Raw genomic sequence first — 24104 nt, 5'->3', positions numbered from 1 at the left:
TATCGGTGTCGGTGTTGGTCTGCTGTCGATTCCGATTAGAACAACCCGGTCACTGAACTGTTCACAGTAACACACCTATTCATTACGAATCCTACACCTGTTATACCATTTTCTGCTGCTGTTGATATTACCCGATACTCATCTGACCAGAAATCCTCGTCTTCCTTCCACTTCAATTCACTGACCCCTACTATATCTAGATTGAGCCTTTGCATTTCCCTTTACAAATTTTCTAGTTTCCCTACCACGTTCAAGCTTCTGAAATTCCACGCCCCGACTCGTAGAACGTTATCCTTTCGTTGATTATTCAATCTTTTTCTCATGGTAACCTCCCCCTTGGCAGTCCCCTCCCGGAGATCCGAATGGGGGATTATTCCGGAATCTTTTGCCAATGGAGAGATCATCATGACACTTCTTCAATTACAGGCCACATGTCCTGTGGATACACGTTACGTGTCTTTTATGCAGTGGTTTCCATTGCCTTCTGCATCCTCATGTCGTTGATCATTGCTGATTCTTCCGCCTTTAGGGGCAATGTCCCACCCCTAGGACAAGAGAGTGCCCTGAATCTCTATCCGCTCCTCCGCCCTCTTTGACAAGGCCGTTGGCAGAATGAGGCTGACTTCTTATGCCGGAAGTCTTCGGCCGCCAGTGCCGATTATTTATCAAAATTTAGGCAGTGGCGGGGATCGAACCCGGGACCGAAGACGTTTTGAATACGAATCAAAAACGCTACCCCTAGACCACGGATACTGCTAACTAACCATATTGTGAAATCAAGGTCGTAATCACTGGATTCCGCCACTGGGAATGGGCCAACTAACTGGACACCCTCGGGGTGGATGAGGGATCCGCGTGAAAGGCCACAAAGACCTTCCTTCGGCGCAGGCACAGTATTCTGCCGCTGCAGATCGGTAGGGAAGTCGTCAACGAGACTGTTGCCAAAGCAAAAGTAGCGACTGACGTTTTCGAGGCCAGTTTCACGCCTGTCGATGTTCCCATGGTCCAGGATCACATCGTACTCGTCGAAGATCGGATGCCTGGCTGGACAGGCCACTTTGGAAGGGGACGTTATTGATGACTGATAACCTTTTTTGGACCAGTGAAGTCCTCCCTTTCACGAGAAGTGCTGCCTGACTGCAGATCTCACTGCGCTCTGACAACCCACGCGGTGGTCGCATCTAGTGATCAACGAGCTGCCAGAATGAGAAAGCGTCAAGGTAATCCAGCAAGAACTTACGAAGGATGACTAGACGCGTAGGACATTAACATACTGCTTTCACAGTTTAGAGGCGAAACTGAACGACTTTGATCTCTACCAATAGCTTGTGATGTGATCAAATCCCGTCATATGCAGTGTGTCGACGATCTGTTTTATTTGTCGTTAGAGAACGATGGAGCGTTCACGTGTGGAAATATGTAAGGTTGTCGGCGACGTTATCAAGCTACAATCACGTAATGGTTTGAAACAGCATTTCTATTCTAAGTCCCCAGCTGTCTGTTGGATGCAATCTGATCTCGGTCTTCTAATGTTGACAAATGATAAGTTTTATTACATTTATTTACTTGTTTCTGTAATTATTTAAGAATCTTTGAGTTTTTGTGGTGCGCAGCAGGTATATTGATGGTTTCTTGGATGTTGATGCACCCATGGCTACAAGCTATGATGGTCTTTGGTGCCAGGCTGAGGACAAAGGGGCTTTGAGGAGAGCCAGAGTGTGGACTGAGGAGGTGCCGGGCAGTGCCGCTGTGGCTGCTGGAGTAAACTGGTGTGCTGTGTGCTCACGGCGGCAGCCGATGTTTGGCCAGCGCGGAGTGGAGGCGGGCGTACTTCTGTTAGTAATGACAGAACCTGGGGCGAGTCCGACCTACTCGCTACTGCCCTTGTGGAATTGCAAGCCTTATGAAAAGCTCACTTTTGGAAAGTGTCAAGCCCGTAGAGTTCGTTCGCCTTCCTGTTGATTATGCGTATGACTATGTGTATGGTTAGAAATTGTGAGACACGGTTATGTGCAAGTAGTGCTCATTAACATAGATGAGTGAAATATTAGCTCGTACATAGCACCAGTCATTTCCAGTATCTAAATAAGTTGTATTGCATTTTGCCCCTGGAGGCGTTTCTTCATTACTGTTCAGTGTTAAAATATTTCGTGGACGTTTCTAACAGTCCTCATTGTTGTTTGTTTTATTTGGTCCGAAAACACACGAGTCACTGATTTGTACTAGATTTATGGACCTGTTCAAATGGTTCAGATAGCTCTAAGCGCTATGGGACTTAACATCTGAGATCATCAGTCCTCTAGACTTAGAACCACTTAAACCTAACTAACCTAAGGACATCACACACATCGATGCCCGAGGCAGGATTCGAACCTGCGACCGTAACAGCAGCGCGGTTCCGGACTGAAGCGCCTAGAACCGCTCGGCCACAGCGGCCGACTATGGACCTGTTTCCAGAATGAGATTTTCACTCTGCAGCGGAGTGTGTGCTGATATGAAACTTCCTGGCAGATTAAAACTGTGTGCTGGACCCAGACTCGAACTCAGGAACTTTACCTTTCGCGGGCAAGTGCTCTACCATTTGAGCTACCCAAGCACGACTCACGCCCCGTCCTCACAGCTTTACTTCTGCCAGTACCTCTTCTCCCACCTTCCAAACTTCGCAGGTTCGCAGGAGAGCCTCTGTAAAGTTTGGAAGGTAGGAGACGAGGTACTGGCAGAAGTAAAGCTGTGAGGACGGGGCGTGAGTCGTGCTTGGGTAGCTCAGATGGTAGAGCACTTGCCCGCGAAAGGGAAAGGACCCGAGTTCGAATCTTGGTCCGGCAGACAGTTTTAATCTGCCAGGGTGTTTCTTATGGACCTGTTGTTCGCACGAAGTTTGTTAAGGTTCAGACGCACTGGCAGTGATAGCATTTAGGCGGGACTGTGTCCACTGTTGTCAATACTTGATGCTAAGGTGATTGTATTCTCTTCTTTGTATTTCACTTAGTTACTATTTACTAGCCGGCCGGTGTGGCCGTGCGGTTCTAAGCGCGTCAGTTTGGAACCGCGTGACCGCTACGGTCGCAGGTTCGAATCCTGCCTCGGGCATGGATGTGTGTGATGTCCTTAGGTTAGGTTTAAGTAGTTCTAAGTTCTAGGGAACTGATGACCTCACTAGTTAAGTCCCATAGTGCTCAGAGCCATTTGAACCATTTTTTTACTATTTACTCCCGTTTACGTGAGAAAGCACACATGTAAGTTAATAAGTGTCAGTAGAGCCCAATCGACGGTTGGTCGTTGCTCAATTCATATTTCTGTGTTGTCCATTCTGCGTTGCAGTGCGGTGTGTTCTTTCATCGCTAGCACTTATAACTACCAGGTCGTTATAATTAAACTTTCCCTATTTAACACGTTATAACACGAAAACTAATTACCGTACCAGTACCAAAGTTAGTAGCATTAATGCCCATGCATCACACCGCCACCGTCCAGTTCCAATTATGGCCACCGGGTGCCGTGATCAGTCGTCGTGATTCATAGTCTTACTCGCATGACCAGTCGCAGTGCTTTTGTTGATGTGTCAACATGAAATTGGACAAAAGGAGCAGGGCATTATTGGTGAAGCTCTATTATCAAAACAACGATAACGCTGCAGCCGCACTTTGAGAATATCGCCGGCTGTGTGGGACATGATGAATAAATTCGAACCAACTGGAGAACTGGGCATCGCTTCGGGAAGAGACCGACGATCTGTTGCACCACAGGTGGTTGATGAAATCGCTGCTGCTATGGCAGAGGACGCTGCTATTTCCGATTCAGCAGTGCGCGTGATGTGTCACGACAGTTGAACACCCTATGATCCATTGTACGGAAGGACTTCGAAACATTCTCAAATGGTGTCCGTACAAAATCCATATCGTAAAGCTGCTTGTACCAGAGGCCGCACAACGACCTGTTGACTTCGCTCTCGACTTTCTCGCAAGGATTGAAGTTGACGAGGGCTGGCCCTGGACCATCCTATGGACAGACATTTTTCTCTGACATGTGAGGTGAACACACAGAATTACAGAGAATGGGAATATTCACTTCCAGTCACCGTCCATGAAGTTTCTCTGTATGGTGAACATGTCTGTATGGTGTGGCTTCACGGCTACGTTCATCATTGGCCCATTCTTTTTCGAACAGGTTGGCGCTCAAGGACCAAAGAGGTGTAGTGCGACTGGCCAGCGTTATTGCTATATGCTTCGCTAGCATGTCACACCCGCCCTACAGGAGAGAGTCACATTAAAAACAGTTTTCATGCAAGATGGGACCCCACCGCACGTCGCTCGTGATGTTCACCCGCTTCTCCGAAACACATTTGGAAACGAGCGAATTATCAGCCGATCCTTTCCAAACGCTTGGCCAGCACGACCACCTGACCTCAATCCCTGTGTTTTCTGGTTGTGGGGCTACCTGAAGGACAGGGCTTACCAGCGGAAGATTCACACAATGCTTACTTGAAGCGCAGCATACCAAGAGAGGTAGCCAGCATACCTACGGACATGCTTCGTGCTGCTGTGCAGAATGCAGTGCTGCGCTTTCAGACTCTTCTGATGGGCGCCATATTGAGCCCATTTTGTAGCAGTAATGGTACCGGGAATGTAGTGGCACGATGTACCCTAGCAGCACACTAAAATGTTTCAATTGAATTGATTCTGCATTGTTTCTCTTCCCCGTGTTCTAGACATTACTGCTACCAAGTCTGGTACTTTTACGGTAATTAGTTTCCGTGTTATAGCGTGTTAAATGGGGAAAGTTTAATTATAACCATCCGGTATAATAATTAAGTTAATTGTGTATAGGATTGTTGGGACTCGGGGGGTCCAGCTGATCCGACAAGTAATTTCGTTCCTCCAATATCATTACCTTGAAGATTTATATCTAGTTTCAGCAGTAAGCGTTGTGCCACCTTTGTTAACCATACACTTTAATCAAAAACTTTTCTTATTTTTGATTACGCCTCTGACGTAATTAGCATTAAGCCTTTATTGCTAAGGCTCCTGTGCGCAAAGGTGATTATTCCAAAATTTTGACAGACCCGTTTAATGTTTCCCTGTATTTACCATCTTGCGTTGCATATATTATAGCCTTGACAGTCTTTTGTTGTATCCTACAGAATGGTTCAAATGGCTCTGAGCACTATGGGACTTAACATCTATGGTCATCAGTCCCCTAGAACTTAGAACTACTTAAACCTAACTAACATAAGGACATCACACAACACCCAGCCATCACGAGGTAGAGAAAATCCCTGACCCCGCCGGGAATCGAACCCGGGAACCCGGGCGTGGGAAGCGAGAACGCTACCGCACGACCACGAGTTGCGGGCGTATCCTACAGAGGCGCGGATGTTGTTATATTATTTTCCAGACCGGACACGTGTGTAAACTGTTAAATAAGTGTAAGGAGGGAAGCTTTACTCCCTACAATGGCGTCGCACATCACGGTCAGTTAACGTATAATTTGGATCATTTGAACTAAAGGTACAGTGTTTCTTTAAATCCTGGGATGACGAATGTCACGTCTAAGCTATATTGCAACTTTTAATTTTGTTTAAATAAATATCTGTTTTCTTAAATGTGACATGCGTGACGCTTAGCCACGTTGTCTCTCTTGGTTCTGTTTAAGCAATTCCTGTTTCTTGAGGAGTGACGTGTCTCACGTTTGTTGTTTGGTATTTTTGATTCAGTTGAAGTAACGTGACATAGTAACATTTTGATAAATTGTACTTCTATGCTCTGAAAGTAAACGCCTTTGTTTTTTAAGGACTTTGGTGCTGCCACAGTAAATGCCCATTTTGTTTAATGGTCACACGTATCCGTCTGTTCTTTCAAATATTTCTGTACAGTAATCTTTGACGGATCCCGGCCGATGATCTAGGCAAGTCTGATGAATGTTTTGATTAAAGACATCTCTTAATGGCTTTATGAATATTGTTTATACAAATGAGAAGATTATACAAAAGGAAAATTTTGAAAAATTCTTTGTTATGGTGTAAACAAAAATTTTGTTTTTATGTTATTAATTGTTTGTTTGTACCAGCAGCTTACCACTCCCTTACCCAATGCCCCGCCATTTCAGGTTTCCTTCTTCAGATCCATATATTCGTATGTAGCACAAGTACCCCTCATCAATTCTAAATCCAGCAACTGCTACCTTACCATTTAGATAGTCATAAAAATGTCTTCCATTTTGCTTTTCATCTGTAAGGATACCTATTCCAATCACTACACTTTTATTTGTTCGATCCTATTACAAACTAGTATGTAATTATTTAATTCATTTCTTTTTCTTATTTCTTCTTTGATTCTGTAAATGTAGTAATTTTTATATTTGTGTGTTTCAAATTTTCTGTAAGCTCTGATTTATTTGTACTATAACCTCTATATTACAGGTACCTGTACATGAAATGTCTTGCACCAATTCGTTTGGCTTTATCATGTATTTGAGACCTGCGTGGTTTATTATAAGAGACTTATGAGTCGCAGATGTTTCAATACTCATGGAAATTTTTTCGACGGCGGTTGCATTACGACACTGAAATCACTCAATCATGGGAGCTGAAAATTTTTGCCGGATCGGGAAGTGAATCCGGATGCTCTGCTTCACTAGAATGGTTGCCTTAACCTCCTTAGCCACCTGGATACGTTTTCTGGCTGACCAAAATTCCAAACTTCACGTGCACCAAAGCTGTCCGTGTACCATTCGCTCGCTGCGTGACCTGTATTCTCTTGAGAGAAAACCTGGTCTGCATCCGCACTGGAGAAATCATGTTTGTCTGTCAGGCCTATAGAAATGTTACATATACAGAGTGTATCACTTAAAACTTGCACCCCAAATATTGCGTAAATTCAAAGTTGTATTGATGTGCGGTATTCACACACTGTGTTGGTAGTCAGAACTCGTATTGTTAGCCAATCGTCAGATTGTATACCTGACGTAAACACACACTTTTTTCAATGGATAAGTGCATATTGACATTAAAAACCTAGAAGTAGGGTAAATTAGAATGTCAGTGGTGTTTGTTCAGTCACGTCAACTCACGTACGACCGGGAGAGCGGTGTGCTGACCACATGCCCCTCCATACCCGCGTCCTGTGACGCCTATGGGCTGAGGATGATACGGCGCCCGGTCGGTACCGATGGGCCGTCATGGTCTGTTCGGGCGGAGTTAGTCTTAATGGTGTTCGTTGCAGGATTCTAGTGCGAGTGGTTTACGAGATACTGCGCTTTGAAAAGTTTCCACAAAGACGTTTGTTTGTGCCAGTCAACCTGTGTAGTCGCTAGGTATGATGTCATCATGTTTAGTTACAGTGTGCTTGTTTGTTCCATGAGTGGACTGTGACTTGCTAGTCAATTAGTGTGTAACAGTCCAAGCAGTAGTTGTGAGTGGACGATGGGATTCATCAATGCAGAAAAAACCGACATGCTTGTGGTGTATAGAGAGCGTTTTTGTACGGTGTATGCTGCAAGATATCCCAATAGAGGTCTACCACCTCTGCAGTTGTTTATCAACCTCTTCAACCAGTTATGTGAAAGTGGTAGTGTAACACGCAGAAAATGTAACAGAAGGAAAAAAGTGACGACAGAAGAGGGCGAAATTAATGATCTTGCTGCCGTTGCAGTTGATCCGCACATTAGCTCCAGCACAGTAGCCCGAGGAAATGGCATGAGTCAGGCAAGTGTTTTACGCATTCTCCGTCGACGTACGTTCCTTCCCTATCACATCTCTCCCCATCGAGAGCTGCATGGAAACGATTATGAGAATTGTGGTAACTTCTGTACATGGGCATTAAGATAGGATACTCCCGATCTGTCATATATAATTTGTTTAGTATGAAGCATTGGAAGAACAACTAAATCCACAAATTGATGAGTACCAAAGAGGCTTCAGAAGGGAGAGATCATGAGCAGAACAGATCCTGAATCTAAAACTTATAATCGGTTATCAAAAACAGAGGAGCAAAAAGTTCGTGCTTACATTCATAGACTTCAAGAAAGCCTATGATTCTGTAGACAGACACACACTGTTCCAAATTTCAGGGGAGACGAGTTTGGATAGAAAATCCAGTGAACTGGTTAAACAGACCCTAAGCAACACAGCATCCAATGTCAAGTTCAGAGGAAAGCTGTCGGAGGCTTTTAAGACAGGGAGACGGACTCTCCCCTTTACTCTTCAATTGTCCTCGATAAGGTGATCAGAGAGTGGCGACAAGGAATGAAAGGACTGGGTGGAATACGACTGGGGTACAAGAATAAAGGAGTACCGGTAGATCGTCTAGCATTCGCAGATGACATTGTGATATTGCCCGAAATACTAGAAGGGACAGTTAACCAAACCACAGAACTGTAGAGACAGGCAGCTAAAGCAGGCCTACAGATCTATATCGAGAAGACACAATGTATGACAAACATCACGACAGCTCCTAGCTGGATGATAATAGAAGGAGGGAAAATTCAGCAGGCCGAGGGATTCAAATACCTTGGAGAATGGATAGATATTGGACTGACTGAAAAAGAAGCAACGGAAAGCACGAATAAACAAAATGAATTTAGCATATAAACTATCAACACCTACAATAAGATCCGCCCCCGGTAGCTGAGTGGACAGCGCTACAGAATGTCAATCCTAAAGGCCAGGGTTCGATTACCGGCTGGGTCGGAGATTTTCTCCGCTCAGGGACTGGGTGTTGTGTTGTCCTAATCATCATAATTTCATCCCCATCGACGCACAAGTCGCCAAAGTGGCGTCAAATCGAAAGACTTGCACCCGGCGAACGGTCTACCCGACGGGAGGCGATAGTCAAAAAAGAAGAATATTTAGATAAATGCAAAATTGAAACATTACCAAACAGTGTTCCACCCTGAAGCTTTAAATGCAGCAGAAACTCTCAACTTACCAAGAACCGGAGCGATCAAGAGGCTATAACTCATAGAACGAAAGATTCTCAGGAGAGTGTTAGGACCTTGAAGAACAGAAGATGGTCAATTTAGAAACCGAGCCAACCAGCAACTGTAAACGTAGATAGAAAAAATTTCTGACGTCATGAGGATAAGAAGGAGCATGTTCTTTGGACACATCCTCAGAATGGGCCATGGGAGGTTAACACGGTGAATCACACAACTTCTAATGAACAAGAAAACCAAAATACGATGGATCCAAGAGATACAAAGAGATCTGGAGGAAATGAGAATACAGGAACCAGAGACATACAACAGGGTGATTTTTAAATAAAAAACTCAGGCCTTCAAAGCTTTCAAGAACAGAACAAGACCCAGAACAAAATCATCTTGGACAGAAGAACGAAGAAGGTTACAAAGTAAGAGAATGAAATAACATTGGGAAAGAAGAAAGACTAGAAGAAACTAAGCTGAAGCCAATTAACGTGGTCCTAAGATGGCCAAAACGAAAGAAGAAGAAGAAGTAAATGTCTGACAGGTAGCAAAGCAAGTTTTAAATCTAAGGTAAAATGGCTACTCCTGGACAATTTCTTTTGACGATTTTCTGTTTAAAAACGGTAAGGAAATTAAAAAAATAAAAATAATATAAAAAAATAAAAGCCCTTTCATCAGTGTAGGTGCACGATGAGGGTAAAAATATGACGTGTTCATTAATGTTAACACTAATCATGTATAAGTATCCTGTAAACTGACTCGTTCCATATCATTTCGATAAGAGAATCGTTTAAATGATCTTTGAACAATGTAAGTAACTAACTAACCTCGTGATCAGACGCTGACGAGAGACACTGCAAACTTCCCCATGCTGCGTTTCTTCATACTGGGGCACGACTGGGGCAGCAACATACACGTTTAAGCAGGAAGATGCAAGTCTCAACTGGTTTCGGGAAAATCGAATTTAAATTTTGGACGTGGTTTTAAACTGGGTGGCTGTAAATAAAGTGTAGCTATTCACGGAGGTCCAGTCTGGAGTTACCGCATGGCGGTGAGACTTGGTAGATTTGTTAATGCTTTGATGCGGAAGCGATTTACGACGGAGAAAAATTAGTTCCAGTTTTGGCCATCAGGGACAAATATGGCACCGTGCAGCATCTCGTCGACGTCTCTGGTGCTCTTATTTAGCAAACTGCATACGTGGCGGCCGGTTCAAATGGCTCTGAGCACTATGGGACTTAACATTGGAGGTCATCAGTCCCCTAGAACTTAGAACTACTTAAACCTAAATAACCTAAGGACATCACACACATCCATGCCCGGGGCAGGATTCGAAGCTGCGTCCGTAGCGATCGCACGGTTCCAGACTGAAGCGCCTAGAACCGCTCGGCTACAAAGGCCGGCTCAAATTGATGGGGAAAGTTCGGACGGTCCCCTTATCAATGAGGGATGGGAGAGACGGTGAGAAATGTGGATCGATTAGTGAGAGGGCTCAGAGATGCCGGAGAAGTGACGTTTGCGTGCTGCTTCGCACCGAGAGTTCTAACTTTGTGAGTTCATACCTATGTCTGTTGCCAGTTCCTGACGCACTCACTTTCAGTTCCATGTCGGATGTACTTTCTTACCCCCTGATGCTTGAAAGATCCAGCATCCTCCTGCGTATCCATTGTTTGACCTCAGTTCTCAAATACTGCGCTGGCGCTTCGCCTGCGAGGTAATCATCGCAGGCAATGGCCACAGGGCACACAGACAATAGTACCGCGCCGGGTGCTGGGCAGTGTCCCACCTGGAGACGGATTAGGAAGGAAGTGCAGAGATGAGCCACCCACGACGCCGCCCCAGAGCTGCGGAAGAGGGAATATGAGGGCCGCCGGCTATCAACTGGCAGCCGCATCACGCGATTGATATCTCTCACGTCGCGCCGACATCGCAACATCAGCCGCACAAGCCAACAAGTGTCACGGAGTCCGCCGAGTTCTGTGATTAAGTGGTTTTCACTCGCTCTACTTGCCCATTACTGATTCGTGCCCATGCTGAGTCAAATCAGCCCTGAGATTATGTTTACACTACGGGAGAAACTGAACATAGCCCAGATATGTACTTATAGCAGTGCAACGACGTGCATACTGTGCAGCATCTGGCCTTGTGCCTAATCTCTGAGGTAACGGGAAAGTTGTGGCAGCCTGGAAATATTCTGAGTTGGGGCGGCCGCACAGGACGCTCGCCAAAGCCGCGGCTCATTAGCAACCGTGTGATGTCACACAGTGGCTGGACCATGTGGTTGCTAGCCGACCGCGTGGCTGGGAATTCTTTGGTGATGCTGTGTCAATGAAAGAGACTTGTATAGCGAGACTGCCAAAGATGGTGGACTTTGTGCAACCTTAATGGCAAACATTTCACAGTTCGTATAGAAATTAACAGTAGCCAGATGAATCATGGTACCTCAAAAAGAAACATGTACATTACCATTATTTGCACGACGATTCTCATGGTGTAATCAGATTTTGAATATCTGTATTAGTTTAAAGTTTAGTATCTGACGAAAAATTATACAAGAAACACCCAGTAACGAATTTCCAAAATCTAAACGGTTCATCCGACATAGTCGATCGACGTGTCTTTTGAAAGCTATTAGAGTAAACCAAAATTGGTATAAATTACAGGCATGTAACTTGAATATTAGATGAGTTATTCGTGGTCAAAGTAGCCGATTACTATCGATCGCGTCAGGCCATAACTACTCCACAGCTACACGAGAAAACGGTAGCAGCATGCTTATAAATATATTTAGCCGTCTATGTCTTTGTTTATATCTGATATATACTATTCATGAAGTTAATTGGTTAAATATTTACTGTGTTTTAGAAAGTCAGAGACATTCGGTTACTGGCCTACCTTTTGTTGCTATTCCGTTGATATATGCTTATTTAATTTGTTTATGTAGTTAATAATGCGTATTAGAGCGTGTTTATGGTCCAGCCGTAGGAATATTTATTTAATTTCAAGATACTTAAATATAAATCCGGTATTTCGAATGTGTTTGATTATGTTGGTGAGTGTGCGTTGGCTTGGAGACAGGGCGGGATCGCTCTACCCGGTCTTAGCGATCGTTTCGACAGAGGACAGGGGAGTTCCGGACAGTACGACACAGGACAGAGAGAGTGCTGAACAGTACGGCTTGACGGATGCGAGAGTCGCGGGAAAGATTTGGAGAGTGGAGCAGTTTGCGAGTGGTCAAGGGAGATAGAAATATTTCGTAGTGCCGACTTGTGCACTTGTGAGATTTCCGTGGCTTCTGCAGTGAAGAGATAGTATGCGTTTAGAAGTGAATATATCGTGAACTATTTTCGTGGTTTCTGCAGTGAAGAGGTAGTATGCGTTTAGAAGTGAATATCTCGCGAGCTATGTTGTTGTTCATAACTAATTACGTGAAGTAGGAATCTATTGTCTCCCTGTTATTCAACTTATATTTTATTTAATTGCTGGACCATCGCCACCAATAAATGTTTTGCAGAAATATACCGCATTTTCAAAAGTACTTCTATTATCTTATTCATCATTTAGATTTTATTTAATTCAATCTTTCATTTATAAATTACTATGTTGCATCAAAAATTCTCAATTGCCGAGTGATTCAACCATTCTATTCATGTGTATATTCATATTGTATACTGTAGACTCAGCAGTGTTTGGCCTGTAATGCGGCAATTACATATCCCAGCCCCTAGACAACGAAACCAGCCGAAACTTTTTATATTTTCAACACTGAGTCTCAGGGTACGTAGTTGATGGCCACCATCATTTCATTATTATTTTGAAAGCCCCTAAGTCACATCTCCGGAATTACATTTTGTACAATGATACAATTCTGTAGGTACGTTCAGCGGCGTGTGTGGATACCGTCTACGGACTTTATTGCGAAGGCACTTAGAAGCAAAGAAGCAATAAATTAAATTTCATGCATAAAGGAGCAGTTTATCACATATCTCATTGTTCATGACGTCATATCTACTGAAATATGTATCGTACAATGATATAAGTTTCCACTTACATTCAGTGATGTATGTGCACACTGTCTGCAAAATGTGTCCAAGTAATGTGTTAGTAGTAATGTCATACCTCTTGTGGTACTTTTACTGCATGAACACCAGGAAAGTAATATGCGATAAACATTTTTCCCTTCATCTTTTTTCAGGGATTGTCAACGAGAAAAAATTTCGTAAAGTCTCGAAGGCAGGTGTAAAATCTTTTGCATTCTCAAATGCTGAATGAGTAAAGTAGGAAAACTCACACGACGCTGGCTGCGTTTCTTTTTCTCCCCCCATCCCCATCCGTTCGATACGTGAGTGATTCTTATCCCCACAGCGATTGTCGCCTGATAGTAAGGTATGTGTACACAAAGTTCGGTTGAAATCTGTCAACTGGTCTAGGAGGAGATGTTGAATATACATGCGCACATCCATTTTACGATATGTATGGGTTGTTGATCTGCGAGTAATAATAATGACAATAATAACAAACGTAAATGTTGTCATGTATTTATCCCTTTTGAATTAATTTACATTTCGGCGACCGGGTGGCACCATTTGCCCATCAGCCCCTTAATCCATTCGAAGTCAGTACTGTTTTGGTGCCCAGTATATGGTGACGTCACCGGCTGCTGTGGCCGAGCGGTTCTAGGCACTTCAGACCGGAACCCCGCTGCTGCTACGGTCGCAGGTTCGAATCCTGCCTCGGCCATGGATGTGTGCGATGTCGTTAGGTTAGTTAGGTTTAAGTGGTTCTAAGTCTAGGGGACTGATGACCTCAGCAGTTAAGTCCCATAGTGCTCAGAGTCATTTGAACCATTTGATTCGGAGGTAAAAAGGAAGATAGATGAGTTACCATCACCAGTGCCCTTTTCGAACCAGTCGCCTCTGTGTGGGATAGTGATTTCTAATCCTAGTGATTAACTGTAGGGAAGCGTGACCGAATAAACGTGGAGTCGCTCCCTTTAGTCTATCTTCTATCCTATTCTATTGTAATTACTACTCTAGTCCTATTTCCGTCACCGAATAAACGGGGAGTCGCTTCCTTTAGTCTGTCTTCTATCCTATTCTATTGTAATTACTACTCTAGTCCTATTTCATATATATCTTTGTATACTTCTATATGTGTAGGTTGTCTGTTTCATCTACCGGTACTGCTTCTACACTATAACTGTTATAGGATTAACGTACCTCCTCAGGGCACGCTCCGGCATGGTTATAGCTAGTTACAGTCTGCAAACATTATTTCTCTGCGTTCCCTGATTCGAGAGCTGGTGGACGTCAATCTGTGTTACGTGCACTATTTTACTACCACTTATAAACTGTCATTGAGAGAGTCCTTGTTTCCGTTCTGTTCTGCGTCGGATACTTCCCAAGGGCAAGTTCATCCCAGGTAATTGCCTGTCTGGTTCATCTGTAAGGTCTTGTTTCTACATAATTTGCTTACAGTAAACATGATGCAGTGTCATCGACTCCGTCCACGTCCAGCCATTTATACAGGTATGAGTCACTTACGTGTTCGTAGATGTCATGTGTGAAATTAGTTTGTCGGGTTCACAAGTGTAGTGTATGGTGTAGAAGTATATGCTCAGGAGTTCCTAGTTCCCCCCAGTAACAGTCTATTCGATATTGAGGTGCATTCGAGGAAGGTGCACTGTGTAATGTCCGTGTCCTGATAAAATGTGCACCATGCCTCGACTGGAGTCTGCATGACGTATTTTCCACCGCTCCTGGATGTCGGGGGGGAAAGGGAATAAAATTTATGGTCTTTAACACAGCTTGCTCACTCACACTGCCACGCTTTCACTCGCTGCTGTTTGTGTTGACGATTGTCCCATAAATTTTCCCCCGTGATTTCCATTTTTGTATCTAGCTTGGCCCACTTCAGCCAGTATGTCCCAGCTCGCTGATTATTGTTCAGTATGACGGATATATTCTGCTCACCATGCACAGTGCTTGCACTGACGTGGTGCCGAAATCCCACGGCTGTCTCAGCAGAACACTTCTTTGATCTCGCCTGACAATGGTTCTGATCGTTCTCCCACGTTTCGGCTGCGAATTACACAGTTGATTCGAAGAAGTTACAGTGACAAGTTCTTGCAGCGTGTGGTGGAGTGTAAAAACTGTAAAGGAAGATAGACTGGAATACATTCAGCAAATGAGGATATAGCAATCTGTACGCCCAAGTATCTCGTAAGGCGCCTTAGACCACGGGGCTACCCCGTTCTACTGGTCTAATATCTTATTAATTACCTGTGCTGCAGGTTTTTCAAATTTTAAAATGTTTCTGCTTACTGCGATGCCCTTACAAGTGTATTTGCTCACTGTAAGATTTTAACTGTTTTTAATGAACTATTGTCTGAACATACTGTATTTGTAGATCAAGTACCTTTCCACCCCCGGCGAGTATGTAACATTAACTGCCAACATGTGTGCTATCAGTTACCAGATTTGGTTTACTACGCACTATGCCCCAACAGAACCAAGAGTCCTGTCACGGGAAAAGCCACGTATAACACTTAAATGGTTCAAATGGCTCTGAGCACTATGGGACTTAACATCGGAGGTCATCAGTCCCCTAGAACTTAGAACTACTTAAACCTAACTAACCTAAGGACATCACACACATCCATGCCCGAGGCAGGATTTGAACCTGCGACCGTAGCGGCCGCGCGGTTCCACACTGAATCGCCTAGAACTGCTCGGTCACACCGGCCGGCTATAACACTTACACTGCATCGTGTAATATACTGATACCGTATTTATAAGCAATTACGGTATTTATATGCAGTATAAAGTTACCCTCTGTACGGATTTTTGTAGATTTGACCATGAAATGCCTAAATGGTTTTTGCCTGTCAGACATGAAATTAAATTTACGAAAACACACCGAAAGCAACAGATCTAATTTAGAAACTGTTTTAACTACTCAAACTTACTCAAATGAAACAGAATCCGGTCGCCAGCCTAATTAGGCACAGAAATGTGAAACTTTTCTTTTACAGAAGAAAATAGGCAGTTTTAGTGGATAAACTCAGCCTGTATTTCTGTCCTACGAAAGTGCAATGAACCCAGTCACAAGAAAAGAAATTGTTATAGTGAGTAAAAGCAGTAGCTGAAAGATATTCACGTTCTTACAAACACAAAAGACACTGTTACACTCATCAAACTTAAATCCTTTGTCAAAACTTAATAACTTCATCAACATTACAAATGTAAGTCACTGCTAAACTGGAAATTGGGTATGGGCCTAGTATTATTTCATGAGATATTTTCTACACTGTACAATTTTAAATATAATGCACGTGCAGTAAGATTCACACTATTCTTTTAAAACCAAAGAAGTAATTGTTTTTATGGATAATGGCATTCATAGTAACTTTACTTTCAGTGAGAAAGCGGTAAGTGGGGGCTCATAAATTGATTTTACACGTTTTAACACACAATGTGCACAAAACTTAACATGAATTTCAAGAGCAGTTGGAACTTTCTATAATCAGGCAACATTATGCATTTTGAGAAACTTTCAATGGGAGTCCCTTAATCTTGACTACTATAGTAAAGGAAACTAAATACTATTACAATGAAATGAACACCCTCAGCCGCTTACAGGCGCTGACATACGTCAACAGGGACAGAAGAAAATGTGTGCCCCGACCGGGACTCGAATCCTGGATCTCCTGCTTACATGGCAGAAGCTCTATTCATCTGAACCACCGAGAACACAGAGGATAGCGTCACTGCAGGGATTTATCTCTGGCACGCCTTCCGCGAAACCCACATTCTCAACGTATTGTCCCGCACTCATAAAGAATGGGATGTAATTATTAATATGATCCCGGAACTGTTCACGTGAATCAAATATTAAAATAAATCAAAGAGTGTGTGGACACTTTGCATAAGAGCAGCTTGCAGCAACATTACTGAAAACAAGATCTATTCTAAAGCATTTGTTTAAAATAAAAAGGGAATATTAATTATTGGAGATGTGCGCATGGAAACGCCGTGGATAGGCTAACAAGGAAAACTACAAGGTAAATGGCATAAGTAACGGAGACGTAACATCGGTACAGTGGATGAGATAGGAGGTAAAATTATTTATTCCTTAAAACATTGATGTAAGGTATCTATATAACTGCTGTCGCCTGGTAACTAAGTACAATTGCTTGTAAAACGCTTTACGATTCACAACAGACTCGTGTGCCCACGTGCAGAAACACAATTTCTATGTACCGTGGCCAAATTTTAGTAACATTAAACCACGTAGCAGCGATCAATCAATATTTTACAGAAGACACATTTGAATGGACAACGGGTAAGGGCAGAGGGTCAACAAACTCATATATTAACCCACGTGGATGGTTTCCAACGGACACCTACTGATGAAACAAAGAAGATACTCGAAGAGGCAAAAATTACGAAGATTCGGAAAAGATTAGAATGCACACACACGCAGTTGTAGGCACACAAACACTCACACTGAACCGAGGCCGCTTCAACATATGCAACGCCTTTGTGCTACGTTCTTCTTACGGAGCAAAGTCAAGTCTGCATTAGGAATCAAACTGAAAGTCTGCAAAAGCCCTGCATTCCTTGCTGCGACCCAGCAAATCAATCTTTAAAAGATGAAACGCGAGACCAAAAGCTAAAAGCTCCCCTCTTGCTATGAGACAACGCGCCACGCGGTTAAGTCAACTCACCCTTCTTCGAAGAGACTTCGGTTGCAGACCCTCGGCGAGCTGGAAGCAGACTGACCATCTCACACACTCCAACGTCTCCCACGCGACCCCGTGCCCAGGAAAACCCAGAGATGAGGCTTGCGCCACCAAACTAACACCGGTAACTTTCACACAAAGGGAGCAAACCTCTTTGCCTACCTGAAAACTACTGTGGTTGACCATTCTGTACGACTGCCGCTGATTCTCTCAGCAGACTAAACCACCGTATAGCAAAATGAAACACACTCACAACATTCACTCACGCATGCCAGAGACTTCTGTATCACTGAAAGCAAATAAAAATGATAATGAAATGGGACTACAGGACCCTTTCAACACTTTATGAATTAAAAACCAGATGAATGGAGAGGATAAATAACGGAGGGATCTGAGCCAGAAGAATTAATTTTTTTAGCGAGATCACCCTGCGTTTTTCTAGCATCGGATATTTTCCTATGTTATAGTAGCAAAATACAGATCTATTCACTTACTTTTTGTCAAAATTTCCAAATTCGGTAGATTTCCGCATTCATTTACATATCTTTCTTGGAGAATCGAAACACATCCAGAATGAGATTTTCACTCTGCAGCGGAGTGTGCTTTGATATGAAACTTCCTGGCAGATTAAAACTGTGTGGTGGACGGAGACACGAACTCGGGACCTTTGCCTTTCGCGGGCAAGTGCTCTACCATCTGAGCTACCCAACCACGACTCACGCCCCGTCCTCACAGCTTTACTTCTGCCAGTATCTCGTCTCCTACCTTCCAAACTTTACAGAAGCTGAAAGAAAGGATATTGCGGAGACATGGCTTACCCACAGCCTGGGGATTGTTTCCAGAATGAGATTTTCACTCTGCAGCGGATTGTGCGCTGATATGAAACTTCCTGGCAGATTAAAACTGTGTGCTGGACCGAGACACGAACTCGGAACCTTTGCCTTTCGCGGGCAAGTGCTCTACCATCTGAGCTACCCAAGCACGACTCACACCCACACTTCTGTAAAGTTTGGAAGGTTGGAGACGAGATACTGGCAGAAGTAAAGCTGTGAGGACGACGCGTGACTCGTGCTTGGGTATCTCAGATGGTAGAGCACTTGCTCGCGAAAGGCAAAGGTCCTGAGTTCGAGTCTCGGTCCAGCACTCAGTTTTAATCTTCCAGAAAGTTTCAAATCGATACACATGTTTACGTATGGAGATTCTGCCGATGTTACTGCACTGTCAGTAAGCAATACAGTGGGTTCAGAAATACCACTTTGTTTTGTGGTTAGTTTATGAACTTGCGGAAAATCATTCCGGGGTTCTTCACTGTTGGCCACGTCAGTAAAGAAAAAGACTTCAGTGTGTTCGATACGACAATTTTAAATTGTTTCCGAATGTATTTCGCCCTTTACGTACACCAACCGGAGTAGCGCTTGGAACTGCGTTTCACGCACTATCAAACACATGTCAGAGCACAATTCCACGGAAGAATACATGCAATGTCGCACGGAAACACAGAACATTCAGGTGGCGCTGACCGACTGTATTTGTAACAGTGTGTACGTGGCAACAAAACTGTGTGGCGGGCGAAACACAGAACTTAGTGCCTGTCTGCATCTACATCTACATCGGCATAGTTACTCTACAATTCGCTCTTAAGTGCCTGGCAGAGGGTTCATCGAACCATTTTCATACTACTTCCCTACCATTAAACTCGCGAATGGCGCGTGGGAAAAAGTAACACCTAAATCTTTCCGTTCGAGCTCTGATTTCTCTTATTTTGTTATGATGATCATTTCTCCCTACGTAGGTGGGTATCAACAAAATATTTTTGCATTCGGAAGAGAAAGTTGCTGATTGAAATTTCGTAAATAGATCTCGCCGCAAAGAAAACTGCCTTTGTTTCAGTGACTGCCACCACAACTCGCGTATCATATCAGTGACACTCTCACCCATATTGCGCGATAACACGAAACGAGCTGCCCTTCTTTGCACTTTTTCGATGTCCTCCGTCAATCCTACCTGGTAAGGATCCCACACTACGCAGCAATAATCCAGCACAGGACGGACAAGTGTAATGTAGGCTGTCTCTTTAGAGTTTGTCACATCTTCGTAGCGTTTTGCCAACAAAGTGCAGTCTGTTTTTCGCCTTCCCCACAATATTATCTACGTGGTCTTTCCAATTTAAGTTGCTCGTAATTGCAATTCCTTTGTATTTAGTCGAATTGACAGCCCTTAGATTTATCGTATACCCAAAATTTATCGGATTTCTTTTAGTGACCACGTGGATGACCTCACACTTTTCTTTGCTTAGTGCCAATTGCCACTTTCCCACCACACAGAAATTCTCTCTAGATCATTTTGTAATTGGAATTGATTGTATGATGATTTTACTAGACGGTAAATTACAGCGTCATCTGCAAACAATCTAAGGGAACAGCCTAGATTATCACCTAGATCATGAATGTAAATTAGGAACGGCAGAGGGTCTATGACACTACTTTGAGGAACGTCAGATACCACTTCTGTTCTACTCGATGATTTACCATCTATCACTACGAACTGTGATCTGTCTGAGAGGAAATCACGAACCCAGTCACACAACTGAGACGATACTCGATATGCACGCAATTTGATTAATAGTCGCTTGTGAGGAACGGTATCAAAAGCGTTCCAAAAATCTAGGAATATGGAATCGATCTGAGATCCTTTGTCGACAGCACTCATTACTTCACGGGAATAGAGAGCTAGCTGTGTTGCACAAGAACGATATTTTCTGAATCCGTGTTGGTTATGTATCAATGAGGCATTTTCTTTAAGGTGATTCATAATGTTCGAGTACAGTATACGCTCCAAAATCCTACTGCAAATTGAGGTCAGTGATATGGGTCGCAATTTAATGGGTTACTCCTATTTCCTTTCTTGAGTGTTGGTGTGACCTGTGCTGCTTTCCAGTCTTTAGGAACAGGGCTTTCGTCATGTGAGCGGTTCTATATGGTTGCTAACAAGGGAACCTCCCCATCGCACCCCCCTCAGATTTAGTTATAAGTTGGCACAGCGGATAGGCCTTGAAAAACTGAACACAGATCAATCGAGAAAACAGGAAGAAGTTGTGTGGAACTATGAAAGAAATAAGCAAAATATACAAACTGAGTGGTCCATGCGCAACGTATCCGTCATTAAGGAGAATGTGAGACCGGGGGCGCAGTGGTACCGTGGTTAGCGTGAGCAGCTATGGAACGAGAGATTCTTGGTTCACGTCTTCCCACGATTGAAAAATTTAATTTTTTATTTTCAGCTTATGCGACAAACTCTTATGTTTTCATCACTTTTTTAGGAGTGATTATCACATCCACAAGAAAACCTAAATCGGGCAATGTAGAAGAATCTTTTTACTCATTCGCTAAGTGTACTAGTTACGTGGGTCGACGACATATTCCTGTCATGTGACGCACATGCCGTCACCAGTGTTGTATAGAATATATCAGACGTGTTTTCCTGTGGAGGAATCGGTTGACCTATGACCTTGCGATCAAATGTTTTCGATTCCCATTGGGGAGGCACGTCCTTTCGTCTACTAATCGTACAGTTTTGCGGTGCGGTCGTAAAACACAGACACTAAACTTATTACAGTGAACAGAGACGTCAATGAACGGACGGACAGGCGAAAATAAAGAATGCAAACTTCTCACTCGAGGGAAGACTTGAACCAAGGACCTCTCGCACCGTAGCTGCTCACGCTAACCACGGGACCACAGCGCTACTGAGCTCACATTATCCATGATGTTGCATATCTTGCGCATGGAACACTCAGTTTGTATATTTTGTTTATTTTTTTCATAGTTCCACACAACTTCTTCCTGTTTTCTCGATTGATCTGTGTTCAGTTTTTCAAGGCCTATCCACTGTGCCAACTTATAACTAAATCTGAGGGGGGTGCGATGGGGAGGTTCCCTTGTAAGAATGGAACTGTTGTGTCTGCATACTCTGAAAGGAACCTGATTGGTATTCTGGCAGCGGGTGTGACTTTGAGGTATCTAGTTTCATGACGGCCTCTCTAAAATTCTTGTATAGAGTTCGAACAGGGGTGGGTGACCAATTTCCTCCCAAAGCGCGGGGCGAACGGGAGGCCGACATTGTTTGCCCGCTTTTGTCCGGTCGGCGAAGCGCTACGATGTCAGGTGCAAATGGTTCAAATGGCTCTGAGCACTATGGGACTTAACATGTGAGGTCATCAGTCCCCTAGAACTTAGAACTACTTACACCTAACCAACCTAAGGACATCACACACATCCATGCCCGATGCAGGATTCGAACCTGCGACCGTAGCAGTCGCGCGGTTGCGGACTGAAGCGCCTAGAACCGCTCGGTCACCACCGCCGGCGCTACGATGACAGCATCGAGGCGCACGGGCTTCAGTCTTTCTCAAACGATTTTACAGAAACTATTCGGTAAAAAAAAAAAAAAAATCACTTTCGCTTTACTTGTAGCTTTATATGTCAGCTTCTTGACGAGTTGCTCATCAATTCGTTATGTTCATAGTTATTGCGATATTTCTATTTTAGTGAGACACTAAACGAAATTCGAAGCAGTTTACAATGAAAAATACAGGTCACTGTGATTTTGAGCTTCGTGCATACGAAGTGCTATCCAAAATTTTCGGGACTGATGCTGCCATCTGTTGAAAACCTTACCTTTGGACTAATGGTCACCATAACCCTCGAAGTAGTTACCATCCGCACGTACACGCCGGTCCCAGAGCTTCTGCCACTGGTCAAACGTTTTCTGGAAGGACTGTTCTTTGAGGGTGTTTATCACCGCCAGCGATGCTTCTTGAATCCTCTCTAGAGTGTCGAACCGACGGCCTTTCAGCTTGAGTTTCAGTTTTGGGAATAGCGCGAAGTCGCAAGGTGCCAACTGGCGAGTGCGGTGGGTGGGGTACAACCGCCATGTCGTTTTTTACCAAAAAGGTCCTGGTGTGCAAGGACGTGTGACAGGGGGCGTTGTCGTGATGCAGCAGCCAGTTCCCTTGACGCCAGAGTTCGGGCAGTCGTCGCCGCACGTTTTCACGGAGCCGTCGCAAAACGTCACAGTAGTACGCGGAATTCGCTATGTTGTTGGGTGGGACGAATTCTTTGTGCACAATTCCGTTGGTATCACAGAAAACGATGATCATGCTCTTCATTTTGCTCTTCACCTGTCTCGCTTTTGTGGGTCCTGGAGAGCCCGGGCTCTTCCACTGGGACGATTGTTGCTTTGTCTCTGGGTCATAACCGTAAATCCAGCTCTCGTCGCCGGTGATAACCCGTGACAAGAATGTAGCACTTTTCCCGAGATTCGCACACGTGCTGTTCTTTTCGCCGATCCATCGTAAAATCGCCACACACCAAACACAGAGTATTACGGAAATCACTGTGGACAGGCAACACGTCCTCCCAGCGGAATGCCTCTTCGCACAAGAAAAAATGGTTCAAATGGCTGTGAACACTATGGGACTTAACAGCGGAGGTCATCAGTCCCCTAGAACTTAGAACTACTTAAACCTACCTAATCTAAGGACATCACACACATCCATGCCCGAGGCAGGATTCAACCTGCGACCGTAGCAGTCGCGCGGTTCCGGACTGACCACATGCCTCTCCATATCCGCATCCCATGACGCGTGCGAGCTGAAGATGACACAGCGGCCGGTCGGTACCCCCTTGGGCCTTCGTGGCCTGTTCGGGCGGAGTTGAGTTTTAGTCAGTAATTATTATGATATGTTGTCTTTGTTTATTAACAATTTTTGCATAGTTTTGCCCGTATTTGTTTAACTTTTATATATACATAAATTGTGATCAGCTATCAGAAAGAGCACTACAAATGCGTATGAAAAGGGGTGCCTTAGAAAGACTTGTAAAGTTGTTTAGTGGCATAAATGGACAAAAACTATTTTCGCACTCTGCAAAGATAATTGCAGATAAAACATTAATCCTGCGCAAACTATTACAGCTACAAGTTTGTGTTTTCTGATGAGAATTTGAGTACGCATATAATGGTGCAAACTGAATTACGATTGCTCTTTTATGTAAAAAGTTATACAAAGAAGCGGTGATCAATGGAAAGCAGTTACTTGACGTAGCTCGGGGAATTTAGGATCCGGGGTATTTAAGCGGAGCTGACACAAAGCTCCGGGACAGAGCTCTGCCCGTCTATTGCCGACACCGGACCTGTGTTGCTCGATGTGACACTTTGGTGGTAGTTTTTGCGGTTTCAGAAGTGCCGAACTTAGCCAAATTTCGTCTGTAAGTGCAAACCGAAGAGAGAATTTCTCGCGAAGAATCCGAACTTAGGATATTTTCGTTGTGGAACACGATAGGGACTTGTGTTTTTCGTGCGTTGGTGATCGTTTCTGTAAGCAAACGAGACTTTGTTGCAAAATCTAGCTGTGGGACTCTGTTTCCATTCGAGTGCCGCGATA

Source organism: Schistocerca serialis, chromosome 1 (assembly GCF_023864345.2).
Source record: "Schistocerca serialis cubense isolate TAMUIC-IGC-003099 chromosome 1, iqSchSeri2.2, whole genome shotgun sequence".
NCBI lineage: Eukaryota > Metazoa > Arthropoda > Insecta > Orthoptera > Acrididae > Schistocerca > Schistocerca serialis.
This window is presented reverse-complemented; position numbering follows the sequence as displayed.